Here is a 19,891-nt window from a genome sequence, read left to right as displayed (position 1 = left end):
GAGGAGCGTGGAATCAGCCCGCCTCCCTCCTCACGCCCTCTTTTAGCTCCGGTAGGAGGGGGAGGAGCATGGGTAAAGCCCACATCCAGTGGGAGGAGCTTAATACATTTACATACTAAGCAAAGCAATTATTGTTGTATTTTATTGACATTGCAAGTATTATAAGTGACTTATTTGTTAGTCTTTTTAACCACTGTTTTATGTTTTTTTATTGAGGCACTTTGAAGTTTTGTATTGATTGTTGTTTTGGTTGTTTGAGATATTTTGTATTAGTTGTTTGAGATATTTTGTATTAGTTGTTTGAGTTGTCTTTTGTATTAGTGGAGTTTTGAACCCTGAACCTTTGGTTTATTAACCTCTGGTTCATCTTATTGAGCCACGCTGGCACAGAAGATGCAATTGGGAATGTAATACTTAGCTCGCATGTTTACAATTTAGATGGAAAGTGAAAAATGCTCTTTTATGAGGTTTGAACCCAGAACCTTTGGTTTATAAACCCCTGACTCATCAGTTGAGCCACGCTGACATAGCAGAAGCAATCGGGAATGTAATAACTAGCTCACGTTTTACGATTTAGATGGAAAGTGAAAAATGCTCTTTGGGAGGTTTGAACCCAGAACCTTTGGTTTATAAACCCCTGTAGCAACTCATAATGTAATAACGGCTCATAATGTAATAATTTAAATGTAATAAAAACTCATAATGTAATAATCAGCTCATAATGTAATAAAAGAATTAGCGCATAACGTAATAACAGATTTTTCTATAATGTAATGTGGGAATCTAGGTGACTGGTGCACCCACTGCACCTGACCACCATGACCAGGAAGTATAAAAGCCAGCTCCTCCCAGTAGAGAGCCATTTGTCTCTGCTGTAGGCAGCATGGTTCATGCAGGGAGAAGGAGAACACATGGTAGGCCAAAAACTGAACCTTGTAGATCTGCTACTTTGTGCGACCCTTTTGTTTGTTGTAGCTCATGCTAATGTTTAGCTTATTGTTTGAGCACATGTTACTACTGGCTTTTGTTTGTTTGGTTGCCTATTTTCTGTTGAGCACATGGAGGCTTCCCATGCTCTTTAGCACTTTAATTTAGCCAACAGCATTGTGTTTTATTATCTTTTAATGCATTTATTTATTATTTCAGTTTTACAAATGAAGTGACCTCCTGGTGGTGTCTGTTCTGTTCTGTCTGCCCTACCTGGAGACACGGGTAAAGCAGTATCTTATGCATTGCCTTTTTGTGGATTTTAATGTATTTTAGTTTGTAACATCACTGTCTTCTTTTATACAGCAGCTCTGGTGTTGAGGTTGCCCCCTCGCCTTGGCCTTATATTGTGTGCACCGTTACTGCAACACAAAGTAGGTTTTAAGCTGTTTTGTTCTTTTAATGATTTGAATATAATGTTTTATAGTGTGATACTAGGGCTGGCAACTAATGCGTTTTGTTTGTCTCCTTAAAGGGACCACACCGGCCACTGTTTTCCACTGTTAATTTACTCTTTTTGTTTTGTTTGTTTGAGCCATCTAGCCAAGGTACACTGTAGGCATAGGTTTTAACATTTATCCATATTGGCATATTTTAACTGTTTCTCTCCTCTGTTCTGTTACAGTTTAATTCATGTAACCCTGTTCAAGGCCGGGTCCGCCCTGCTGCACACGGCTCTCCTCTCAGCTTGGGACTGCACTGGGGACCCCTTTGGTTTTATTGGTGTGTATTCATATAACCTGGCACTGCATGTTTTGTATTTGAGTTTTGTATTTATATTGCATGATTTCTTTGAGGCCTGTCCCCTTTTCTTTTCCCCTAGTTATTTTGGTATTCACTGTGTGCACCCGCCCTTCCTTATAATGTGAGAGGTAACTGTTAGATTGCCATTTTAATACTAAATACCTTGCCTTAAATACCTTAATTGTCGTGCTAGTTTGTAATAGACAGTGATGTGTTTTGTAATTTTATGGTAATAAAGTTGTTATATTTTTCCACAAACTGCCTCTAGTAAAATAATTGTTCCTGTTTAAGGGAAGTTGAACAGAATAAGGTTTAAGGGTTCCTCCTGCCCCCTCCACAAGCGGGAGGTGGCGTAGTCAGGCATATTACAGTGGTACTACTCAGTTACTACAGTAACAATGTGTTACATTATAAATCTCACGTGGCCGCTTATAATGTAATAAAAGTTCATAATGTAATAATGTCTCATATTGTTGAGAAAAGTAAAGTGTTACATCATAATAATCATTATCAGTATCATGGTCAGTATCAGTATCATGGTCAGTATCATGGTCAGTATCATGGTCAGTATCATGGTGAGTATCATGGTGAGTATCATGGTCAGTACCATGGTCAGTACCATGGTCAGTACCATGGTCAGTATCAGTATCATGGTCAGTACCATGGTCGGTATCATGGTCAGTATCATGATCAGTATCATGGTCTGTACCATGGTCAGTTTCATGGTCACAATGATACTGGCCATGATGCCGACCATAATTAACCATGATACTGGCCATGATACTGGCCATGATACCGACCATGATACTGGCCTTGATAATGACATTAAATTGACCATGATACTGACACGATACTAACCATGATACGTATATGATACTGACATTATATTGACATGATACTGACCATGATACTGACCATGATACTGACCATGATACTGACATTAAACTGGCCATGATACTAACCATGATACTGACCATGATACTGACATTAAACTGGCCATGATACTAACCATGATACTGACCATGATACTGACATTAAACTGACCATAATACTGTCATGATACTGACCATGATACTGACCATGATACTGACCATGATGCTGACATTCTACAGACCATGATACTGACCATGATACGTACATAATACTGACATTATACCGACCATGATACTGACCATCATACTTGCCAGGAAACAACAATTTGAACCGTTATTGTCTCCGCCAGGCCGAAAGGCATGGCTAGAGTATGTTTTACCCCTGTCTGTCCGTCCGTCCGTCCGTGTGTCTGTTAGCCCGGCCGCTGCGAAACTGTGCACACACACTCCCTGGATGCCAAAGCCGAACATCTGCCCCAAATTTTTCAGATTGTCCTGTTATAGCGCCACCAGGAGGCCGATTTGTGCAAAACACATTTTTGGATATCACTCCTACAGATTTTGTCCAAACCTCACGCAAATCGGTACACAGTATCTATATAGTCATGTGATCAACACGGGTCTCTCCGATTTTTATATTCTATCCTGATTGGCTAAGATTGGCTTCCAAAGTTTGCAGGATTGGTTCGTTTTGAACAAAATGCCTCAAATCATCAACGCAGTGTGCGATTGCCGTGAAATTTTGCGCACACCTTCCCACTAGGCCGAGGAAGAAATGGCACCCTTTTCACATTGGCCTGTTATAGCGCCACCAGCAGGTCTAATTTAGCAAAACACATTTTTGGAACAAAATGCCTCAAATCATGAATGCAGTGTCCGATTGAAAGGCCTAAGAAGAAATAGCACCCTTTTCACATTGGCCTATTATAGCGCCACCAGGAGGCCACAATAACCTCCCTGACCTGGCGGAGACCTGTGCTCCGGGGAGCACTTTTTCTGGTTACATTATGCAGTGTTATTACATTATGAGTGGCTACGCAAGATTCTTAATGTAACACATTATTACATTATGGGCTCATGATTTTATTACATTATGAGCTGATTATTACATTATGAGCTTTTCTTACATTTAGTTTATTACATTATGAGCTTTTATTACATTTAGTTTATTACATTATGAGCTTTTATTACATTTCGTTTATTACATTATGAGCCGTTATTACATTATGAGTTGCTGTAGCAACTCATAATGTAATAACTGCTCATAATGTAATACATTTACAGTAATAAACCGGGCTAACGGTGCCAGAGATTAGCTGTTCACGGACGGACGGACGGACGGACGGACGGACAGGGGTAAAACATACTCTCTCGCCATGCCTTTCGGCCTGGCGGAGACAATAACGGCTCAAATTGTTGTTTCCTGGCAAGTATGATGGTTAGTATCATGGTCGGTATAATGTCAATATCATGTACGTATCATGGTCTGTAGAATGTCAGTTTCATGGTCAGTATCATGGTCAGTTTAATGTCAGAATCATGGTCAGTATCATGGTCGGTATCATGGCCAGTATCATGGTTAATTCTGGTCAGTATCATGGTCAGTATCATGGTGACCATGAAACTGACCATGGTACTGACCATGATACTGATACTGACCATGATACTGACCATGGTACTGACCATGGTACTGATACTGACCATGATACTGACCATGGTATGGACCATGATACTGATACTGACCATGGTACTGACCATGGTACTGATACTGACCATGATACTGACCATGGTACTGACCATAATTAACCATGATACTGGCCATGATACTGGTCATGATACCGGTCATGATACTGACCATGGTACTGATACTGACCATGGTACTGGTACTGACCATGGTACTGACCATGGTACTGACCTTGGTACTGACCATGATACTGACCATGATAATGATACTGACCATTTGTGGTATTGCTCTATGACCATACTAGCGGCCAGGCATCAGTGAATCAGGCACGGAAGCAGCTATTCACCTAGAAGGGCAGAACAATTGATGGACTCCCCCCAACACGAGCTGCACTGATTCAACATACAAAGAGGGCAGCCTACCAAGCTGGCCACTGCTGGGGACAGGCGATGGTTGCAGCCCCTGAACTCCCATCCCCAGGTGAATGGGGGTGGAAGAGGAAGGAGACAGGTGAATGCAAATAATTTAATCCACTTCTTTACACTTGTAAACCTGTGATCTGACAATAAAGCTGATTCTAATTTTGACAGGAGGATGGGAAGTGCACTGGACCACACAGAAGCGAGCCTGGCCTGTCGGGAACTCTTCCGCTGTGGTTGCAAAAAGGGATGCAGTGGACAATGCAGATGTGTTAAGACAGCACTTCAGTGTACTGCCCTTTGCTACTGTGGTGGACTGTGCAACTAACATTGTGTAGATTATCTGGCTTTATTGAATAGACCCCTTAACAGACGACGTCACACTGCTAAGAACCAATATGTGCGGAACCAGTATGTGCGCAATGAAACCCATTCTATCAGGTCTCGCTAGGACGCACCTCACTAGCCAACACACAAGAGGGGGTTGGGGTGTATTTGCGCTGGGTGAAACCAGCGCAAATAATTGGTCTATATGCCATTATGCTATGACTCATGAGTACTCTGTCTTTGTTGTGTCTTATAGTCCATTTAAAATAATTATGCAATGCGACTACTAATAAAAGAGTGAAAACAGTGAAGTACTGCATTCTTGACTCTCACGTGTCAGTTTGAAAACATGTAGGCTACTGTACTACATCATTACATATTTTGATGGGTTTACAATTATTGAATTAACTGAATGCCAGATATATGTAGTTAGGTAGTAGCATGTTGTAAATAGTACCACTGTATTCCTCATCCTTGAAAATGTAGGATTAGTCACCAGAATCAAGATCCTACTGTAGGTGGTCTAGCACCTGAGTTATTGGTAAAATGACAGCAGGTGGTGGCCATTTTGGAAAATGGCTGCCATAGTTACCACAGGACAAAACTGCGATGGCCCTATAGCCAAAAATGTTCCTTATGGCATGCCCTAACGGTGTGCCAAATGTCATGCTTTTATCGTAAAGTGTACGATTTTTGCTCGAAACGGCCGGACTAATATTGTGTTGAGTTTATGGACGGTTAGCTTGGTTTGTTATCAGTTCATGAAATACAGATTGAAAAGTATTATTAAAAAATGACAAACATCACTGAGTGTTAATTAGGTGTGTAAGCCTATTAGTGATCTGTTTAATGTTTTGTTTCAAATACACTTTCTTTTCTCTTTTTATCCCACGATTTTTGTAACCCATTTTTTTTCACCCAGTGCCAATTGACTAAGCTGTAATCCTGGGCACTACTCTCCCTCTGCCAGCCTGGGGGAGAGCCCCGAACTGAGCTCAATGAGCTTGTAGAACTGCTATTAAAAAATATATGTATTGAATATGTATATTCTTTTAAAGCGAACATTTGTAACTCAAATCTTTGCTTCTAGGCGGGGGTCCCTGGAACAACATGGTCTCCCCTACGTCCGTGTTCAAATACATATCACTTTGGGGGTCCTTGACATGAAAAAGTTTGAGAACCACTGATATAGCATCATTTTTTAAAACAATTTGTAGACTCCCTCAGAAGCAAAGATTTGAGTTACAAATGTCCACTTAAAAATATATAAATATATATTCAACAATTTGCACATATTTTCACGACAAAGATAGCATATCTACAAGCGCATAGCCAGCCAAGGATATGAAGACTGACAGAGGAATTCCCCCAATCACATGACACCCCTCTACTACTTGCCCCGCCCGTTCTCTGTCTCTGCCACATTCTCTGCTGTGAATCCCTATTCCCACAGAACCAACCTGGCAACCTGCACTGCAGCTGCACTGCAGGAGAGATCACTGAGAGCGACAGAGTCACAGAGCCCAAACAAATTAATACTAATCTAAATACATATGGAAGCCACACAAGACAGCACACACACCTTGCCCATCATCTCAGTCTTGCCAGAGGGCTAAGCGTTCCTTTCTGATAACATTGGTGAGTTGCTACAAACTTTTGTTAGCTACTTTAGCAGCTAAGCAGGTGTTTTGTAGTGATACAAGGACAGGACCATTGCTAAAAATGCATTGCTTGATTTGTTTACCTCTTGTTCAGCATAAGGTATATTGAAGGACTTTGAATGAAAGAAATGTATTTCTGCAACAAAGGAATGTGGTGCTATGGATAATAAGAACAAACTAAACCAGAGTTGAGTTTGCTACTCTTTCTGTAAAGTGTGTTGAAAATGAAAGGTTTGAATTGTACATAGCAAAGGAAGGTATTTGATATGACTGTATTTCATACATTATGGTTAAAAAACACGTCATTATAAGCACTTGAAAAAGGTTAAAAAACGTGTTTCATGAGTTTAAAAACAACTGCTAAAAAAGAAAAAAGACAAGTTCATTAGAATAAGTGATGATGTCGAAGTCATCTGCCTTAATTCATTGTAAAGTAATTATAGTAATGCTGACTGATCGTCAAAGCCATGTTAAAAAGCACTTTCAGTACAGTTTGAATGTTCTATTATTTAAATTTGGAGCTTAAGTGAGCTAGTGTTATGATAGCCACCTGTTGTTCTTACACACAGTATGGGAAACTAACAGAGTCTTTTATTTGTTTTTGTACTGTCTTGCCAGTTCTTACGTTGATCTTTGGATCGTAATCAATTCATGATCAGTTCAAGTCTTATATCTTTCGGTGGGGACCGCTACACACAACTTGATGAAATTGTCTGAAAATTCCAATGCACTGCATGATTTTTTGATGCCTCTTATTCCACATGATGAACAAGAAAGGCAAAATGATTGGTTCTCAAAGGTCAATAAATATAAAGATGGATTCATTAAAGATGTTGATGCCTGGTTCTCAGTAGCCAGAGGACCCCCAAGCCAACCTCAGCTAGAGGCTCATGACAGGCCTACTGAAAGGCCCCAGCAGCAGAAGTAAAAGTAAAGCAAGTAAAAGTCTGGAATTCAAAATGTACTCGAGTTAAAAGTACAGAAGTATTGGCATCAAAATGTACTTTTTGCAGAAATGTCCCATTTCAAGTTTTCAAAATGTATAAAAATCTTTTGAAAATAGCAGATCTACAAGCTCACAATGTGTCGCTTCGCGATGCATTATGAGCTTGTAGATCGGCTATAACTATTTTCAAAAGGTTTTTATGCATTTGAAAACTTGAAAAGGGACATTCTACATGAGTACTTTTACTTTTGGTACTTTAAGTACATATACTTTGGTACTTTATGCCATTACTTTTTTACTTTTACTCAAGTCAATTTAGAATTCTGGTTTTACTTACGTATTTCTATACTGCAGTATTGATTGTTTTACTTAAGTAAAACATTTGAGTACTTTTTCCACTACTGGTCTATCAATTGGGTATAGCAAGGTATGGCATTATTTTCAATCATACATGCAAGCATTAAAAGGATATGCTGCTTGCTATTTTCCAAATGGAATAGTTACAAGACATGTGCTTCATAAAATAAAATCATGAATGTGATCTATGTCTACAGCATTGATTATTATGTTATTAAATTACTGTAAAAGAACTACAAATTCAAATTAGAACAAAATGATGGCTTTCACAAGGTATTATATTCTCCACAACACTTGTATTCCCTCTATCTTGACAAATGGTATATTCCCCGGTTCAGTAGGTCAGCACAGGTTAGAGAGTTAGATCCCAGTCTATTCAGCCAAAACCAAAGCATTTAAAACCCTTGCTGCCATTTCTGTTGTTGTGCCAGGCAAGCATTGTCTGTAAGTGTGACTCTATTGATTATTAACTCCTTAGACCTGTATTAGTTAACTTTGTTGTGTGAAGGTGATTTGGGATGTCTTCTTATGCTTAGATTTACACAACCATGTGGGTTACATAAGTTGTTGTTTGTGTTATTTTTCTTTTGAGAGATTATTGTTTAATGGGATTTGGTACAGTGCCGTGCTGTCTAATTTGTGGTTATGACGGATATGTTGTAACTAATCAACTGCACCACAAATGATCTGTGTTTATTAGTATGGACTATAGTAATCTCCCAACTTTATTCTACTTCTTCTTTCTTTCTAGATAATCTGTATTTTGCCGCGCTACTCCTCCCACAGTTTGTGCCTGAGAGACTGCACAGTATGCTTATTTAGTCTGCCGATCACATAATCACCTCTGTGTCCTGTACAGACCACCATCGAAGGCCGGTCTCTTGATGTGGGACCTGAGACGAGGGCGTGGCTGCACGTCATTGAGCTGGACGTCTAACGATGACACACGAAAGAAAAGGACGCCTGAGTATCACTTCTGTTTGTAATCTATGTAATATCTGTTTGTTTATGTTTGTAATATATGTTTCATTTTGTTGATTTGCAGTGACCTTTGGAGTTGCATCATGGCGAGGTAACTACACAATCCAAACCGCACACACACACAGGCACACCGGAAAAAGTGGAGTGGATTCCTGGAGCTATCCCCCCCCCCTCCTCTCTCACACAAACACGGTGTACAGCTGGTTGCCTCATTCATTCGTTCGCCACCACGGTAAAGGTCGTGGGGCATTTTTATTTTGTCTTTATTTCATTTTGGTTAACCAAGGTTTCAATACATTTGTGAATAACCTGTTTTGAAGGAACAGTGGGTTGTGAATAGTGACTTTCTGTGAACTGACACTGAACTGCGTGGTATTGGACAAACTGTGGACTGGATTGGGGATTATTTTACAATACAAAGTCAAACTGAGGTTTTTTGTGTCTGTGTATTTCATTCATTCTGTTGTTTATTGAGTTGAAGGTATTCTTTTGTGGGTAATCAATCCCTGGTTTCAGGTTTTAAGGTTCATTTGGTTCTACTAATTGTGCATTTAAATCCTGTGTAAGGTTGGCTTTTAAAAAAGTGTTTTTTTTGTCCAGACTGGACTAAATTCGTGTTAGGCTTTGGCCTAACTGGCACCCCAAACAGTAATATCAAAGCTAAACCGTTACATAAAAAGTGGCACCCCAGATGTTTAAAAGGACCTCAATCTCAACCAAAAACAACTGAGTTCACAGGTGCAAAACCGGATCATTTTCAACAAACAAAGGAACAAACAAGCAAAACTGTGCAAACAAGCTCAGTGGGAAATAACAATTTTATTTATTCAAACGCGATCAAAAAGGGAACATTTGCAATTTCAAAATGGAAAAGTTTGATGGAAACTTGTGGGTCTTTGATGAAATAGAAACTCAGCACCCGTGTTGGTGTCAAACCCACCACCCTCAAACAAATCATCACCACCACCACCACCCTCAAACAATGTCAACTCAAGCTAACCAGCCTCAAATATATGAACCGGATGGAAATTCACCTGCAGTAAGTGAAATAAATCAGATCAATGAACCGGATGGAAATTCACCTGCAATAAGTGAAATAAATCAGATCAATGAACCGGATGGAAATTCACCTGCAATAAGTGAAATAAATCAGATCAATGAACCGGATGGACATTCAACTGCAATGAGTGAGCATGAACTGGAAATTGAAACGCCATACTGAAGTTCTGAGGGTTGTAAATACTGCTCTGCCCCTATTGTACACAATTTGGAACACACTCAATCATCAGTAGCAACATGCTTGAAAAATCTGGAGACCATGAATACAGAAATATTAACACTATTTCAGTGGCTGGAACTGCTGTTCAAACCACACTACAAACCAGTTCTCCTGTCATACCACCTACTGCACCATCTGGTAAGGCGCATCAACATCTGCAGTCCACGCTACGCACTGGTGGAGGTACACGTCGGGAGAACGTACAAGGTGACCTGCGAGGAGGATTTATGGGCAAATCTCCCATTAAACTCCAATTAACCACCTTTGGACAGCGTGAGGACACCTCAGATCTATTGCGTTATTTGGAAAAGTGCCGTGACTTTCTCGCCATGCAGCCCCTGTTGGATGAGGAACTCATTGTGACACTCAGGAATGTGTTTCATGGCACTGCCAGAGACTAGTGGGACACCTGATTCGGATGCTATCAATGCATAGAATGGGAGATTATCACGTTCTATCAGACCATTGAATGGGCGAAGTAGGCGACCTACCGTCTACCCCGCGATTTATCAGACCATTCAGTGGGCGTAATCAGGAGCTACTGACCTACCGACGGAGATGACTTAAATACTTTAGTTTCGGTTTTGGTTTTGGTTGTTTCGGTTTCGGACCATGACGGAGGCGCGCAGTCTCAGGCGAGGTGGAGCCCCGCGACGGGCCACCGAAGGAGCTAAGGCGACTGAGTTGCCGTCCGGAGCGGTGCGACCCTCGCCTGTGCCTACTCAGCGCAGTTCGAGTTATGTACCGATATGGACAGAATCGTAAATATTGTTGTGGGGACTGCTCCGCCTCCGTCGGTAGGTCAGTAGCTCCTGATTACGCCCAATGAATGGTCTGACAAATCGCGGGGTAGACGGTAGCTCGCCTACTTCGCCCATTCAATGGTCTGATAAAACGTGATAATCTCCCATTCAATGCATTGATAGCATTCGAAGCCGGTGAGTGGGATGTAGTAGGCCAGGAGACCAACACCTGGGCGTGTTGGTCTATGAGGACGAATTGGCTGAGAGTTCGAACCCGAGTACAGGGTGAAGACGAAAGCCTTAGACATTTTGCCTATATGTATAGGTCTCTGTGCCAACGTTGGCAGCCTCAGATCAGTGAGGAGGACGTCATTAAACTCATTTTAGAGAATGTGAATCCTAAACTCACAAGCCAGCTGCGAAGCAGTGGAGTGAACACGGTGGATTGCGTTGGTTCGACTTGGACAACAACTAAACAACAACTTTATTTTGACGCGCTATTCCTCCCACAGTTTGGGCCTGACAGACTGCAGTATGCTTATGCAGACTGCCTATCACATAATCACCTCTGTGTCCTGTACAGGCCACCATCGGAGGCCGGTCTCTTTGATGTGGGACCTGAGACGAGGGCGTGGCTGCACGTCATTGAGCTGGACATCTGATGATGACACACGAAAGAAGGAAAACGCCTGCGTATCACTTCAGTTTTTAATATATTGTAATATATGTATTATCTGTTTGTTTATGTTTTTAATATATGTTTCATTTTGTCTCTGTTGATTTTCAGTGACCTTTGGAGTTACATCATGGCAAGGTAACGACACAATCCAAACCCCTACCAAAGTGTGTATGTGTGCGCGATTTAGTGTTGACTATAGTAGACTATAGATCTTCCGGGTTTCTTCTTCTTTCTTTCAAGATAAAGTTTATTTTGCCGCGCTACTACTCCCACAGTTTGGGCCTGACAGACTGCACAGTATGCTTATGCAGACTGCCTATCACATAATCACCTCTGTGTCCTGTACAGGCCACCATCGGAGGCCGGTCTCTTTGATGTGGGACCTGAGACGAGGGCGTGGCTGCACGTCATTGAGCTGGACATCTGATGATGACACACGAAAGAAGGAAAACGCCTGCGTATCACTTCAGTTTTTAATATATTGTAATATATGTATTATCTGTTTGTTTATGTTTTTAATATATGTTTCATTTTGTCTCTCTGTTGATTTTCAGTGACCTTTCGAGTTACATCATGGCAAGGTAACGACACAATCCAAACCCCTACCAAAGTGTGCGCGATTTAGTGTTGACTATAGTAGACTATAGATCTTCCGGGTTTCTTCTTCTTTCTTTCAAGATAAAGTTTATTTTGCCACGCTACTACTCCCACAGTTTGGGCCTGACAGACTGCACAGCCTCTGTGTCCTGTACAGGCCACCATCGGAGGCCGGTCTCTTTGATGTGGGACCTGAGACGAGGGCGTGGCTGCACGTCATTGAGCTGGACATCTGATGATGACACACGAAAGAAGGAAAACGCCTGCGTATCACTTCAGTTTTTAATATATTGTAATATATGTATTATCTGTTTGTTTATGTTTTTAATATGTTTCATTTTGTCTCTCTGTTGATTTTCAGTGACCTTTCGAGTTACATCATGGCAAGGTAACGACACAATCCAAACCCCTACCAAAGTGTGTATATGTGCGCGATTTAGTGTTGACTATAGTAGACTATAGATCTTCCGGGTTTCTTCTTCTTTCTTTCAAGATAAAGTTTATTTTGCCGCGCTACTACTCCCACAGTTTGGGCCTGACAGACTGCACAGTATGCTTATGCAGACTGCCTATCACATAATCACCTCTGTGTCCTGTACAGGCCACCATCGGAGGCCGGTCTCTTTGATGTGGGACCTGAGACGAGGGCGTGGCTGCACGTCATTGAGCTGGACATCTGATGATGACACACGAAAGAAGGAAAACGCCTGCGTATCACTTCAGTTTTTAATATATTGTAATATATGTATTATCTGTTTGTTTATGTTTTTAATATATGTTTCATTTTGTCTCTCTGTTGATTTTCAGTGACCTTTCGAGTTACATCATGGCAAGGTAACGACACAATCCAAACCCCTACCAAAGTGTGTATGTGTGCGCGATTTAGTGTTGACTATAGTAGACTATAGATCTTCCGGGTTTCTTCTTCTTTCTTTCAAGATAAAGTTTATTTTGCCACGCTACTACTCCCACAGTTTGGGCCTGACAGACTGCACAGCACTGTGTCCTGTACAGGCCACCATCGGAGGCCGGTCTCTTTGATGTGGGACCTGAGACGAGGGCGTGGCTGCACGTCATTGAGCTGGACATCTGATGATGACACACGAAAGAAGGAAAACGCCTGAGTATCACTTCAGTTTTTAATATATTGTAATATATGTATTATCTGTTTGTTTATGTTTTTAATATATGTTTCATTTTGTCTCTCTGTTGATTTTCAGTGACCTTTCGAGTTACATCATGGCAAGGTAACGACACAATCCAAACCCCTACCAAAGTGTGTATGTGTGCACGATTTAGTGTTGACTATAGTAGACTATAGATCTTCCGGGTTTCTTCTTCTTTCTTTCAAGATAAAGTTTATTTTGCCGCGCTACTACTCCCACAGTTTGGGCCTGACAGACTGCACAGTATGCTTATGCAGACTGCCTATCACATAATCACCTCTGTGTCCTGTACAGGCCACCATCGGAGGCCGGTCTCTTTGATGTGGGACCTGAGACGAGGGCGTGGCTGCACGTCATTGAGCTGGACATCTGATGATGACACACGAAAGAAGGAAAACGCCTGAGTATCACTTCAGTTTTTAATATATTGTAATATATGTATTATCTGTTTGTTTATGTTTTTAATATATGTTTCATTTTGTCTCTCTGTTGATTTTCAGTGACCTTTCGAGTTGCATCATGGCAAGGTAACGACACAATCTAAACCCCTACCAAAGTGTGTATGTGTGCGCGATTTAGTGTTGACTATAGTAGACTATAGATCTTCCGGGTTTCTTCTTCTTTCTTTCAAGATAAAGTTTATTTTGCCGCGCTACTACTCCCACAGTTTGGGCCTGACAGACTGCACAGTATGCTTATGCAGACTGCCTATCACATAATCACCTCTGTGTCCTGTACAGGCCACCATCGGAGGCCGGTCTCTTTGATGTGGGACCTGAGACGAGGGCGTGGCTGCACGTCATTGAGCTGGACATCTGATGATGACACACGAAAGAAGGAAGATGCCTGAGTATCACTTCTGTTTTTAATATATGTATTATCTGTTTGTTTATGTTTTTAGACTATAGTAATCTTCCGACTTTCTTATTCTTTCTTTCAAGATAAAGTTTATTTTGCTGCGCTACTACTCCTACAGTTTGGGCCTGACAGACTGCACAGCATGCTTATGCAGACTGCCTATCACATAATCACCTCTGTGTCCTGTACAGACCATGTGGGACCTGAGACGAGGGAGTGGCTGCACGTCATTGAGCTGGACATCTGATGATGATGCACGCAAGAAGGAAGACGCCTAAGTATCACTTCTGCTTTTAATATATTGTAATATATGTATTATCTGTTTGTTTATGTTTGTAATATGTTTAATTTTGTCTCGCTGTTGATTTGCAGTGACCTTCAGATTAATCAAACTGTGTGATGAAGCAAGGGAAAGTCATTCATCATTGGTGGTTTTGCCATTACCTGAGGAGGAAATTGCAAGGCAAAATTCATGGTTTCAACCAAAAATGTATATTCTGGAAGGTTTTGTACAGGATGTACACCTGTGGCTATCAGAGGTGAAACAGCAAATGCATGTCATTATTCAGAAGGAACTACCAATACATGTCACTGTTGAAAAGGAGCCACAAACACCGGTCACTGCTGAAAGTGAAATGTGGAGTGCTGTACATTCTGATGACATTGGACCCCATGACAATATATCAAATGTATCAAAATCCACACACAAATCCACTCCATCAAAATTATCTTCAACTTCATCTGCTCATCATAGCTCAGGCTGAAAAGGCTGCTCTCATGGAACAGGTGGCTGGCTTACACAAAAATATGAAATTGAAGCATAACAGGAACAACTCAGAATGCAAAAGGAGCAACTGGAAATGGAGACTCAGCTGGAAGCAGCAAATGCAAAGGCCCATGTACTGGAAACCATGGGCCAAGGAACTCATCAAGAGTGTCAAGTGGGACAAACTCAAAGAAAGGAGCTGCTGCTCCAAAGGAAACAACCCCATTCAACCCAAATGCAAATACATACCTACCTACCTAAAAAGGAAACAATGGAAACCACAAAGCCTCCCTCCCAGCCACAGGTTGTGAGACCAAAACAACCACTTCATGAAAAATCTGCCAAAGCTCATTACATGACTCCTCTAATGCAATACTCTCTCCCCAGGCAAAATGTTCAAACCGAAAATATAATAAACCAAAATGTGCAAACTGAAAATGTACAGCTTCATGGGAAAAAGAATGTTCAAGGTCATGTCACTCACACTACACCCCCTGCAGGTGATATTTGTAATGTGCTACGAAGACAGAATGAAAAAACTGCTTTACTGGTTAAGCAAAATCTGTATTCCACTTTACCACCAAGAGACATTCCAGTTTATGATGGTGACCCATTGCAATATGAAATGTTTATCAGGGCATTTGAGAGAGGAGTGGAGAAAAAGACTGACGATTACAGTGACTGCTTACATTACTTTGAACAATATACAAAAGGCCATCCATACAAGCTCGGATAAACCTGGAGGAACAAGGCATGCAAGCTACAGGAGAGGCATGGACATCGTGCTAAGCTTTCTGACCTTGTACAATTCATAGAGAGACAGGTAAAAAATACTGTCTGACCCACTGTTTGGAAACATACAAGATGCTAAGCAAACTACAACTGTCAAAACCTCAACCATCATCAAACCAAGAGACACAAGAGACATTCCAAGAAGCAGTTTTGCCACAACAGTAACACCCATAGAAACGGCAGTGCAGTCAAATGGAGTGGAAAGAAGTGTATTCATCAGCTATCATAATGATTGTCTTTTCTGCAATAAAAGTGGTCACACATTGGAGCGGTGTCCACAGATGAAATAGAGAAGACACAGAGAGAAGATGGACTACTTAAAGGAAAAGGGAGTCTGTTTTTGGCTGTTTGAAAAGAGGACACTTAAGCAGAGACTGCACAAGTCGTTTAACCTGTGATACGTGTGAACAAAACCATCCTGATATACTCCACATTGAAGAAACCAGTGGTGAGCTGTGGATTTTTGAACTAAGGGTACTGTATTTTATGACGTCACGTGCGCAGGCATGTGCACATAGCCACTTACTAATACTGTATTCAACATGTGATTATTAATGTATTTATATTTCTTATTATTTTGTTGCATTGTTAATTTGTTGTTTTTATTTTTGTTTCAATTAATCAATTATTTTATTTTCCTTTTAGTTTTATATAAAAGCCCTTTACATAGACTCACCCACAGATAAGCAGTTAAAATAATCAGACAACTTGTCTTTGTCTTGTCTCAGAGAACTGGATGCTCTGCTAAGCAATCCCCTTCACACTCTGCAGTGCACATTCAATTCAAGTACATGGCTTTTCTCCAGTAGCCTAATGTTATGCAAAGCAGCCAGGTAGACGCTATTGAGAATGTCTCGCCACTGACGGCGCTAACCTTCAGAGGCTATTGTTTAAACTTTAAGGTGTTAACGACCGCCGCTGACGGTGAGTGCATGTTGAGCACGCGCGAGCCCCCAGCCCCCACAGTCTCATAACTAAGGGTACGCCGTACCCGCCCGTACCCCCTAGAGCTCAACCCTGGAAGAAACGGAAAAGAAATCAATAGGAAACAATGCTGTCGTCTCACCTCACACATGTGGTCATATTGGGGCCGGTGATGAAACCTCCATCTTCTCCATAGTACCCGTTCAAGTGAAGAGCCACAGGGAGACAGTGTTGCAAACATATGCATTTTTGGACCATGGAAGCACATCCACATTCTGCACTGAAAACTTAATGAGAAGGCTAAACATTACCGGACAAAAAACTAATATTCTTCTCCGCACAATGAACCAAGTGAAGCCTGAGACCAGTCACCATATCTCAGGTTTGGAAATAGCCAAGTTGGACAAAAATGATTTCATACAACTCCCTAATGTGTTCACTCATAAAACCATGCCTGTCTCACAACACAATATTCCAAAAACAACAGGGCTTGTCACCATGGCCTTATTTGAAACATATCAAACTGCAAGAAATAGACTCTGGTGTTGACCTACTGATTGGCAGAAATGCTTCAAAGTTATTGGAACCTTTTTGGAGGTGGTTAACAGCCAGGCAGATCGACCATATGCTGTGAGGACCCTATTGGGGTGGGTCATCTATGGTCCCTTGATAGGAGACAACAATGTCAGGGATGAGACTGGCTGCACTGCTGCGGCTGTCAATCATATCATATATCCAGAAAAACAATCAGGACTTCAGTGAAAGAACAAGCAAGGAAATGGAAGCCAAGTCAGGGTAGGATGAAAGATGGACTACTGCGTGAAACAGATCTGTTCCGCAAGGTGGCTTGCCTCCCACAAGAAACGTTGGTGGTTATGTCCTCATACCCTTTCGCCATGGTCTGGAACAGCAATATTAAAGGTTACATTTTCTTTTTCTTTCAGCTAGTTCCCATCATGGCTGCACCTTCCTCGATCATCACCTGCTTGTCTCTCTCAGCACACCCTAAATTTGCTATTTGTCTTGCGTTTCAGCATCCTTCTCCCTCCGCCTCAGATAAACCATCTCTACCTCACCTCTCGCTTTATCCACCTCTCTTGCTTTATCGTCTAACCTTCTAACCTGGGCTTATACTCAAATGTAGTCATTTCTGTTCTCATCCCTCCATGTTGCTTCTAATGAGAATCGTAGCATTTTCAATCCGGCCGCCTCTAGTTCTTTGCCCTCTACTAACATGACCACTTGCCCGGTGATTTATTGACTATGGTTCACATAATTTATTTTCTGATATTGCACTAACATGTTTGTGCTGTCTTTTTCAGGTCATGTATGCCAGGGATGTGTGGTTGGAGGATGGAAAGGAGACAGAGGGTACAATTCCTAATAATTGGATCGACAGGGGTAAGGGAACCATTAGATGGCCAAATGCCAAACAAACACAACTTACAAGATGAGAAAGGACCCCCAGGAGGACTGGCTGACGTCCCAGTTAGTCAAGATAAAGATGACTTCAGGCAGGTTTTTGGATCATTTACTCAATAATTCAAGTACAAATAGTTGAATCAATGTTTACAGTTGAATTGTATAACTTCTAGTTAAAGCTTGTGAATGTGACAACTACAACCTGACCAGCCAAGCAGAGGAGGAAGAGGAGGATGTGGATGTGGTGATAAGGGAAGAGGAAACCTGTTAAAAGACAAGATGATGACTGATGTAGAGTTCATATGTTTCTCAAGTAACTTCTAAATATGAAATGTGTTAACAGAAACTGGGCCTCACATTGTAGACCATTCATGTTTTATATGACGTTTTGGACCATTATGGGTAACTTTCTTCTATAATCAATTTATAAGTCCATTGTCAAAAATGACAATCAAATGCTTTAATAAGGCTGTCTATTTTAGATATGGATATGTTTATTTTTACTTTATATTGCAGCCGTATAGGTGCCCTCCTTTCCTATCGCACCAAGGAAGTTGCAGTCCAGCCAGGACAACAATGTGTTACTCAATGCTTGTTGAGTATTGATGTCAATTTATGAAATATGATAATGATGTATTGGGTACACACAACATGAAATCAGTTACAAGCTGATTGTTATGTTTCAGACTCTGAAAATCAAGCCCTGGATGGCCTGGTGGATGTCGTGGTGGACACCATGTCTGTCGAGTTGGAGCATGCTGAGGGGTCTTGGCACAGGGAGATGTCTACACACAGTGAGTATGAATCACATTTAAGCAGTCACCTTTTGTATTTGGTATCTAAGAACATTCTTTGTCTTTTCCAGGCTCCCGACATGCAAGTGTAGCACCTCGGAGCAGAGAAATGTCCACACCCCGTGAGTATTCACTTTCTCCATTGCACCAACACATTTTAAGTACAGTCAGTACAAGGTGTTACATGTTGTGCATACTAAAGAAATCATTACCATACCTAATTCACAAGCAATGAGTAAGTAGTTACAGGCTCAATGTGTTGAACTATGTGTATCAGAGGAGATGTGTGATTGTCAACATCTAAGACCAACCAGTAGGGGTAGTCTTTTTCAGTGTGACATGGTGTTGTAGTAGTATTATGTCCAAGTATTAAGTCTTTAGTGATGGCTCCAGCCATCAGGCACAGTGATGGCTCCAGACACAGTGTCGGATACCGGCACAGCATCAGGACCAGCCACGACTCCAGGTACAGCAACAGCTCGGAGGCACTCTGTCAGGTCCAGACATGATGACAGGTCCCACCGCAGTGATGGGTCGAGGAACACGGTCAGGTCCAGACATGACAGATCCAGGGACACGGTCAGGCATGGTGAGTTGTCCAAAGGCCCCAAGTAATCAAAACCTTTACAATTCAGCAAGTAGTATCGTGCACCCCTAATTGTTACAATATGACATATTTATTATTTCTCATCTAATGTATAGTCATCTGTCTTGGAAAGTTTTAATGCAAAAATATCACTTTGTAATTTCTAAAATGTACTTTTGTTCTTATTACAGGTGCTATGCAGTGACTGAGAGGCCAACATGGGCATTCCCATTGCCAGCACAAGGTAAGTTCTGAGCTATTTCAATGAAGACCCCCAACAAACTGGGGGACACTTAATTTGCAACCC

At 41.3% G+C, this 19,891-nt stretch overlaps 2 long non-coding RNA genes across 4 annotated transcripts; both read left to right on the top strand.

Moving 5' to 3' along the window:
* Positions 1 to 862: 862 nt before the first annotated feature.
* LOC311063264 lies at positions 863 to 5,260 on the top strand. 2 transcript variants are annotated; one of them, XR_014602563.1, is made up of 6 exons: positions 863 to 914; positions 1,147 to 1,212; positions 1,294 to 1,361; positions 1,613 to 1,710; positions 4,592 to 4,797; positions 4,878 to 5,260. It is a non-coding gene; the product is annotated as an uncharacterized lncRNA (long non-coding RNA). The 2 variants fall into 2 exon arrangements; XR_014602564.1 differs by lacking the exon at positions 1,147 to 1,212 and having other exon boundaries at positions 877 to 914.
* Positions 5,261 to 16,708: 11,448 nt separating this feature from the next.
* On the top strand, positions 16,709 to 19,828 carry LOC311063260. 2 transcript variants are annotated; one of them, XR_014602560.1, is made up of 5 exons: positions 16,709 to 17,703; positions 18,105 to 18,998; positions 19,070 to 19,120; positions 19,392 to 19,587; positions 19,776 to 19,828. It is a non-coding gene; the product is annotated as an uncharacterized lncRNA (long non-coding RNA). The 2 variants fall into 2 exon arrangements; XR_014602561.1 differs by having other exon boundaries at positions 18,105 to 19,120.
* Positions 19,829 to 19,891: the final 63 nt, after the last annotated feature.

This window comes from Gymnoscopelus microlampas, assembly GCF_963454915.1.
Source record: "Gymnoscopelus microlampas genome assembly, chromosome: 16".
NCBI lineage: Eukaryota > Metazoa > Chordata > Actinopteri > Myctophiformes > Myctophidae > Gymnoscopelus > Gymnoscopelus microlampas.
This window is presented reverse-complemented; position numbering and strand designations above follow the sequence as displayed.